Here is an 8859-nt window from a genome sequence, read left to right on the forward strand (position 1 = left end):
GAATTCCGATGCAATCAGCTAGAAAACATAGGAAATTGGCGAACATCTCAGGAAAGCCAATTTTTTTCAAAAATGACCAGAGCCCAGGAATACTGAAGGTGCCAGGTACGTTTGAATCAGTCAATCAGTTGTATTTATTAAGCACTCACTGTGTGCAGAGCACTGTACGAAGCTGTTGGGAGAGTTCAGTATAACAGAGTTGGTGAACACATTCCCTGCCCACAACAAGTTTACAGTGTAGAGGCAATATACAGATTATATTGCCCTTAGGTAGTTTGTCAATGCATGGAACACTTGGCATGATGATCAATATCAATGATCAGTATCAATATAGAAGAGTAGAGTTCTGAATGTGATAGAGGTCATAATAATAATAATGATGATAGCATTTATTAAGCTCTTACTATTTGCAAGGCATTGTTCTAAGTGCTGGGGAGGTTACAAAGTGGGGCTCACAGTCTTAATCCCCATTTTACAGATGAGGTAACTGAGTTACAGAGAAGTTAAGTGACTTGCCCAAAGTCACACAGCTGGCAATTGGCAGAGCTAGGATTTGAACCCATGACCTCTGACTACAAAGCTCTTTCCATTGAGCCATGCTGCTTCTTGATAATCATAATTACAATAATAATGAGAAGATTAGTTGTATTTCTAAGTGCAACTATGTGCCAAGCTCTGTACTAAGCACTGGGATAGGTGCAAAACAGATTGGACACAATCATTGTCCCACATGGAGCTCACAATCTCAGTAGGAGGGAGAAGACGCATTGAATCCCCATTTCAGTGATGAGGGAACTGAGGCCTTTATTTTATTTGTACATATTTATTCTACGTATTTTATTTTGTTAATATGTTTTGTTTTGTTCTCTGTCTCCCCCTTCTAGACTGTGAGCCCACTGTTGGGTAGGGACCGTCTCTATATGTTGCCACCTTGTACTTCCCAAGCGCTTAGTACAGTGCTCTGCACACAGTAAGCGCTCAATAAATACGATTGAATGAATGAATGGAAAGTGGCGGAGCTGGGATTAAAAGCCACGTCCTCTGGTTCCCAGGACTGTGATCTTTCCACGCTGCCACGCTGCTTTTCTATTACGTCTCATGTTTCCTACATTTCTCCTGTGATGGGCAGGAGCAATCATGACCACTAGAGTGATATGAAACCACACTGCGATTCATGGAGCATGTGGTTAATGAGGATACTTAAGTCCTTCAATCCGCCCTCTCCCACTACAGCTCAGCCCACACACGTTTCCCCTGGAACATCAACCTACTCACCTTACCTCAATCTCATCTCTGTCACGTTGACCCCTCTCCCTTATCCTCCCACTGGCCTGTGATGTCCTCCTCCCTCATATCCTGCAGATTACCACTCTCCCCATCTTCAAAACCCTACTAAAATCTTATCTCCTCCAAAAAGCTTTCCTTTTTCAGTTGTAGTTAAGTGCTTTCTATGTGCCAAGCACTTTACAAATCGCTGGGGTAGTTACAAGATAGTCAGCTTGGTCGCAGTCCCTGCCCTACATGGGGCTCACAGTCAAAGTAGGAGAAAGAATAGCTGTTGAATCCCCATTTTAAAAATGAGGAAATTGAGGCAGAGAGAAGTTAAGTGACTTGATCAAAGGCTCTCAGTAGGCAAGTACTCATATACATATCCGTGATTTATTTTGTCTGCCTCCTCCCCTAGGCTGTAGGCTCCTTCTCGGCAGAGAACATGTCTTCCAACTCTGTTGCATTCTTGCAGTCTGTTAGTACAGTACTCTGCACACAGTAAAGACTTTATAAATATCACTGATTGCTTGATTGAAATGGTAGAGCGAGGATTAGAACCCAGGCCCTCTGAGTCCCTGACCAATGCTCTATCCAGGACCTGGGTTCTAATCCCAGCTCTGCCCCTTGTAGGCTGTGTGACCTTGGACAAGTCATTTAACTTCTCTGTGCCTCAGTTATCTCATCTGTAAAATGTGGATTAATGCTGTGAGCCCCATGTGGGACATAGACTGTGTCCAACCAGATTAGTTTGGGTCTCCCCCACACTTAGCAGAGTGCCTGACACATAGTAAGCGTAGTAAGTGCTTAACAAATACCATCACTGCTTCCAAGCCTTCCCTGACTAGCCTCTCATCTTCCCTCCCTATTCTTCCTCCCTTCTGTGTTACCAACCTACTTGGGTCTATGTCCCTGAAGTGCTTTGGCACTTACGCCTCAGAGCATTAAAGTTCATATTTTCATACTCCAGTGCTTCCCCTACCTGTATTTCATTTTAATGTCCATCTCCCCGACTAGATTGCAAGCACCTTTCAGGCAGGAATCATGTCTTCCAACTCTAAAGTTCTCTCCCAAGCATTTAGTCCAGACTTCGGCATCCAGTAAGCATTCAATAAATGCCATTAATGGATTAATAGTTGGTCCAGCATTGAGATCCCACAATAGTTTCTGCAGTTGACTACCTGCCCTCTCTCCTCTGAAATCTTGTGACATTTCCTGTGTTCTTTATTTAGTAAGGGCCTATGAAGGGAATAAATAGTGTTTTTGAGGGGAGGAGGAAAGAGAAGAATCCTAGAAACATTGGGAGAGGGAAGAAAGCAATATCTGCTCTGGGATACTAGGGTAATACAGCTACTGAAAGTGAAAGAGGAAGTCAGGAAACTTAGGTGTAAGCAAGGCCCTTGGTGGAAGAAGAGAGTGTCTTGGGCCTCCCAGGGACATTGTCCAACCTATTTATCTGTATCCACCCTGTTGCTTAGAATAGTGCTTGACATACAGTAAGTGCTTAACAAGTGCTATTAAAAAAAAATCCTGGGATCTATTTATTCATGAAAATTTTGCATGCAAAATCCGGGATATTTTGCAATGGATCAGAATGAGTATTGTATCTAGTCTGGTTCCTGAATTTTTTAACAGGTGTAGAGAAACTGAAGAGGGATTTGGGGTCAGGGAGAGATGAGTTTAGTTTGAGCGTGTTCTGTCTGAGATTTCGGTGGAGATGTCCTTGAAACTCAAATTTAGTACAGAGCTCTGTACACAGTAAAGGCTCATTATATACCATACATTTATTGATTGATAGAGGAAATGCAAAACTGAATACGTGATGGTTGTGATTGTTGAGGGAACCAAACCTGGGACAGAATAACTGAACATCCATCTTTAAGGGGATCCGGATCCTCAATTTCATAATACTAATAATGGTAATAATGCTTGATATGTGCCAAGCACTGTTCTGAGCCCTAGGATAGATACAAGATAATCAGGTTGGACCCAATCCCTGTCCCACATGTCTCCTGATGACTACAGAAAGAAAGACTGTGAACCCCAGGTAGGACAGGGATTGTGACCTCTCTTCTAGACCGTGAGCCTATTGTGGGCAGGGATTGTTATACTTTCCAAGTGCTTAGTACAGTGCTCTGCACACAGTAAGTGCTCAGTAAATACGATTGAATGAATGATTATCTTGTCCCTACCTTAGACTTAGGACAGTGTTTGGCATAGAGTAGGTGCTTAACAAATATTAGTAGTAGTAGTAATAATAATAATAATAATGAAAAGCTGGGAAATACAACCTCACCTGACCTGGGGAGAGAGGTCCAGTTCTCTAATCTGATGAGTTTGTAATAGCTGATGGGGGTTGTGACAATTATGGTGAGAGATTGAGGAGGAGAATGAGTTGCGTGAATGGAGGTGGAAGCTATTCTCCTCAGCACATATTCCTCTTTCACCCTAGAAATCCCCAAACGTTAATGGCGCTGAATTTGGCTGCCTTGGCCAAAGCCAACCTAAATAAAAACATTGTTTTCCCTTGGTTTTGAGTAGGCTTGGGCAGAGTAAGAAGGAAAGAGGCCCTTCAATAGAAAATGGCCTTAAAACCCACCCAATAGCTTCCTCTCTTCCTTTTATCCCCACTCTTCCCAGTCACAAGAAAACACATTCTTGAACTCTAGCCAAATAAACCATTGTGATTGCAACAAGGTGTTATAGCAACCCCAACCCTACCCAAAAAAAAAAAAATTTCCTAGCTTCTACTCAATATTTTCTCATGATCACCTAAAGCCATAAGAAGCAGAATTAGGTCCATTTCTCCTTAAACAGTAATTGAGGAAATGGGTGTCTGGGGTGACTAAGAAAAGAGCAATTTTCACTGGGAATCTAAAATGTCTTATAAATGAAGTGTTCTTCTGGCAGATAGAGATCTGATCTGAAGCAGTTTCAGGAAAAAAAAAAAAGGCCAAAGCATTGATTCTGCCAAGAACAGATGTTCAGTCAAAAGCAGGAAGTGGCAGGACACTGGAGCTGTTACTTCTCAAACCTTTCTTGATAGGGAACCAAGCCTAGGCCTTCTCCTCAGGCCAAGTGAGGAGATGTTTCCCAATCCATTAGTCAATCAATGGTATTTTTTAAGCACTTATTGTGTGAAGAGCACTGTGTTAAGCACTTGGGAAGTACAATACAACAGAGTTAAGTAGGCATGATCCCCACCCACAAGGAATTTAGAGGCTACTAGGGGAAACAGACATTTAAACAAAATTACAACTGAGCCCCTTCTTCCTGAACCCATCCAGCCCTTAGAACAGTGCCTTGTACATAGTAAGTGCTTAATAAATGCCATCATTATTATTATGAAAACTCAAGCTAATGGCCAGTTTAGGCTGATGGGACAAAAAAGGGTAAAGGGACAGGAAGTGGAAGTGACTTAGGGACACAGGAAATAGGAAGGGCGAGGGCAACCAGTCAGCCCATCATATTTGTTGAGCATTTACTGTGTGCAGAGCACTGTACTAAGCCCTTGGGAGGCTACAGTATAACAATACAACAGACACATTCCCTGCCCACAACAAGCTTACTGTCTAGAGTGCGAGATAGATATTAGTATAAATTTAAAAAATGACAGATATTTATATAAGTGCTGGGAGTGGGGATGAATAAAGGTGGGGTGGTGGGTGTGCAAAAGGTATAAGTGTAAGAACAAGAATAAAGGGGGTGGGGGGGCAGGGGCAAGAAGTTGGGAGGGAAATGGAGCAGAGGAGTGAGGGGAAGGCATTCCATGTGGTGAAAAGGACAGGGAATGTGATAGGGAATAGTAAAGGCACAAGGAGCGAGAGTGGAAAACTGTGGAATAGTTAAGAAGAGGGGGAGGGGATGAGAAAAAGAGGAGAGCTAAATGAAAAAAGAGAGGCAGCATGGCCTAATCGATAGAGCACATACCCAGTAGTCAAATCTGCCATTTGTCTGCTGTGTGATCTTGGACAAGTCATTTAACTTCTCTGTGCCTGTTACTTCATCTGTAAAATGGGGATTAAGACTGTGATCCCCATGTGGGACATGGACTGTGTCCAACTGGATTTGCTTGTATCTGCCCCGGCGCATAGGACAGTGCCTGGCGCAGGATAAGCGCTTGACAAATACCATTAAAAAAAAATGAGATCACGAAATCTATGCCTTTAGTTTCAGATAGCCACTTTCTATTGCAGCACCCAGGAGGAAAAGGGGTGGTGTAAGTACTATACTTCCCAGTTCTGATTAGGATTAAGTAGATAACATTTTTACGTGGATAATTGTCCCCAAGTTTTTTTATTAAATTAAATCATGGTTGGAGCCATTACACCAGTCATAAACGAATTAAGTCTAGCAGTAAGGAGAGGCAGAGAAAAAAAGAAGATAGAGGAGGAGGGAAAAGGGAAGAGGAAGGTAAGAGTGTGCTTGAGACTGTATTGCCTACTTCTGTTGGATTCCCCCAAGTGCTACCTACAAAGGGCACTCTACATAAATCCCTCTTCCTGCTGGGTCTTCACATTCTCACCTTCTCCCTGCACCAGTCTTAGTGAATTAATTCCCCTTTCCCCATCCCATCCGTGCAACATTGTCATTTTTCACCCTCCTCCAGAGCATGCCGCTATCATAGTTTACCATTGTGTGGATACAAAAAAAATCATCTTTTATTTTCTTCTCCAAAATTGGTGTGGGGCAATTATGTGTTCTGGGCTAGGTAAATATGATAGCTGCAAAATCAGTCCCTTGTATACCTTTCCTTTCTCTTATAACACATCACTACTGGCCCTTAAATCACAGGTTCAGGCCTACCTTTTCCAGGAAGCTTTTCCTAATCAACCTTGTTCATTCATTAATTCATCTGCTTTTGTCTGTCTACCCCATTAGATTGTGAACTTTGAGGGCAAAGAGGATGCCTTTTACTTTTAATGTATGCTCCCAAGTGTGTGGTACAGTGTTTTATACATTCCACTGAATGAATGAAGGATTGAGAAGGGCATGTAAAGTTGTCACTTTAATGCCAGCGGATGTGTTCTTAAGAGACTTTATATTAATGAAATCAGCATTTGAGAATTTTTGGTTCACTGGAAAATGAGGGGCTATATTCCCTGTGATATTCCCTATATTCCCTGTTATCCTTGTACATATTCATGGTGTTGATCCATACAGTTCTTTGATGACAGAGTGGTGCTTTTAAGGATGCTGTATCCCCAAATATCACATTGTTCTGTAAAGCAAAACACACACACACACACACACACTAATTTCACACATCACATATTTACTGGTGAATTTGCATATTTCATTCACTTACATTATGCAGCTGAAGTAACCCAACTATCACTCTCTTTATAATTTTCTTTTTTTAGCTTCTTCGTTGGCGTTACTCATTTTCCTAAATTATTCACATATCATTTCCTTGGTATTTATGAAATTTTGGTATTAAGAAGTAAATAGTACAGATGACAAACTGTGACAGACTAGTTTTTGCAAAGCTGTCCAGTGCACTAACTTACAGGTAGACATAAAAGGCCCGAAACACAAATCTAAAATGATAATGGAAATCTATGCCTAAACTGTTTTGTATCTAAAACTATTAGGAAAGAACTGAAGTGATCAGGGTGACTAGAGTTTAATGGGGCTAATCTGGGAAGACCTCCTGGAGGAAGTGGTTTTTTGTTTTGGAGGAGAAGGATGTGGTTTTGCAAAGAGGAAGAGGGAGTGTGTTTATATGTACATGTTTATATCGACTGCATGTTTGTCTGGCTCATTTCCCTCTAAGCAATATTTTTACTTGCTGAGATGATATGTCTCTCTTACCAATCAATGGCCTTAGAGGTGACTTAGCCAGATCCCTGCAGCAAGATTCTAAACTGAGCCAGGGTTCAATCTAACCCACCATCCCGTTGTACCCACTGGGAGCAGTGTCTTGGATTCTCTGGCCTTTGTCCGTCCCTTTAAGAAGCAAAAAAAGTGGGATTCCAAGTTGAAACCATATTCTTAGCATCTATCTCTCTTCCCCCGACCTCTCTCCTCCAATTGGACTGGGATAGGGATTAATGGGGATTGAGAAGGAGCAAAAAGGACACCCAGTGAAAACTTGGAGGAAGAAGACTTTGGAGCCTTCCATCTCTCCTCTCACTCTCTGCCAGGGCACATAATAATAACAATAATAATTATTATTATTATTACTACTACTATTATTGTTATTATTATTATGGTATTTGTTAAGTGCTTACGATGTGCCAGGCACTGTACTAAGTGCTGGGGTGGATACAAGCGAATCGGGTTGGATACAGTCCCTGTCCCATGTGGGGCTCACAGTCTTCATCCCTGTTTAACAAATGAGGGACCTGAGGCCCAGAGAAGTGAAGTGACTTGGCCGAGGTCATTCGCAGATAAGTGGTGGAGCCGGGATTAGAACTCATGACCTTCCGACTCCCAGGCCCCAGTGCTCTATCCACTAAGCCATGCTGCTTCTCCACTTGTGACCCCCAAGCTCCTCTTACTTCTGCCTCTCTAGCTTATTCCTAAAAACAAATCTCAGTCTTTGGTTGAGAGGAAGAAGCAGTGTCGTCTTGTGTCGTCGAGTTGTTTCTGACCCATAGAGCACCACAGACACATCTCTCTCAGAATGCTCCGCTCCCCATCTGCAATTGTTCTGGTAATATAACCATAAAGTTTTCTTGGTAAAAATATGGAATTGGTTTACCACTGCCTCCTTCCATGCAATAAACTCAAGTCTCCTCCCTCGACTCTCTCCCATGCCGCTGCTGCCCAGCACAGGTGAGTTTTGACTTGTAGCAGATTGCCTTCCACTCGCTAGCCACTGCCTAAGCTAGGAATGGAATGGGTAGGCCACTGTTTGACTCTCCCTCCCGTAGCCGAGACTGGTAGAGTACTGGAAACTCTCCAGGTGTGACCCTGAGAGGGGGTCACCCTCAGTAGGCCCTCAATAAACACCATGGCTGGTGGATTGCCGAAGGAATAACAGAAACCTAGATTGGCCCCAGAGGTAATTATTCCATGGTATTTGTTAAGCACTTACTATGCACCAAGCACTACGTACTGGGGTCGATACAAGATAATCCGATCAGACAGTCTCTGCCCCACAGGGGGTCACGGTGTAAGCCAGAGGGAGAATCGGTATTTAAACCCCATTTTGCAAATGAGGACACTGAGGCACAGAGAAGTGAAGCGACTTGCCCAAGATCGCACAGCAGGCAAGTGGCAGAGCCGGGATTAGAACCCAGGTCCCCTAACTCCCAGGCCTGTGCTTTTTCCTGGGCCACGCTGCTTCCAAGTCGGCGGGTGATGGGATGGAGGCTAAAGGGAGAGGGATAAATAGTTAATCAGAGGGAATCAGAGACAAAGTCGGGAGATTTCTGACTAGTTTCTAAAATGCCAGCTTTGGTCTTAGTCTGCTGAGTTTCCACCTATTGAGACACTTCAGACTTGACAGTGCTCCTTTCAGGTGGCCCTGGACTCCAAGAAAAGAAACATGCGCTTTCATCTCAGTCATTCAATCCTATTTATTGAGCTTTTACTGTATGCAGATTATTCTAAGTGCTTGGGAGAGTAGTTGGTAGATACATTCCC

At 42.9% G+C, this 8859-nt stretch overlaps 1 non-coding gene across 1 annotated transcript; it reads right to left on the minus strand.

Annotated features, from left to right (window-relative positions):
- Positions 1-8056: 8056 nt before the first annotated feature.
- LOC119938810 lies at positions 8057-8194 on the minus strand. Its single transcript, XR_005454514.1, has one exon. It is a non-coding gene; the product is annotated as a small nucleolar RNA SNORA7 (small nucleolar RNA).
- Between the last annotated feature and the right edge of the window lie 665 nt (positions 8195-8859).

This window comes from Tachyglossus aculeatus, chromosome 16 (assembly GCF_015852505.1).
Source record: "Tachyglossus aculeatus isolate mTacAcu1 chromosome 16, mTacAcu1.pri, whole genome shotgun sequence".
In the NCBI taxonomy this organism is placed as follows: domain Eukaryota; kingdom Metazoa; phylum Chordata; class Mammalia; order Monotremata; family Tachyglossidae; genus Tachyglossus; species Tachyglossus aculeatus.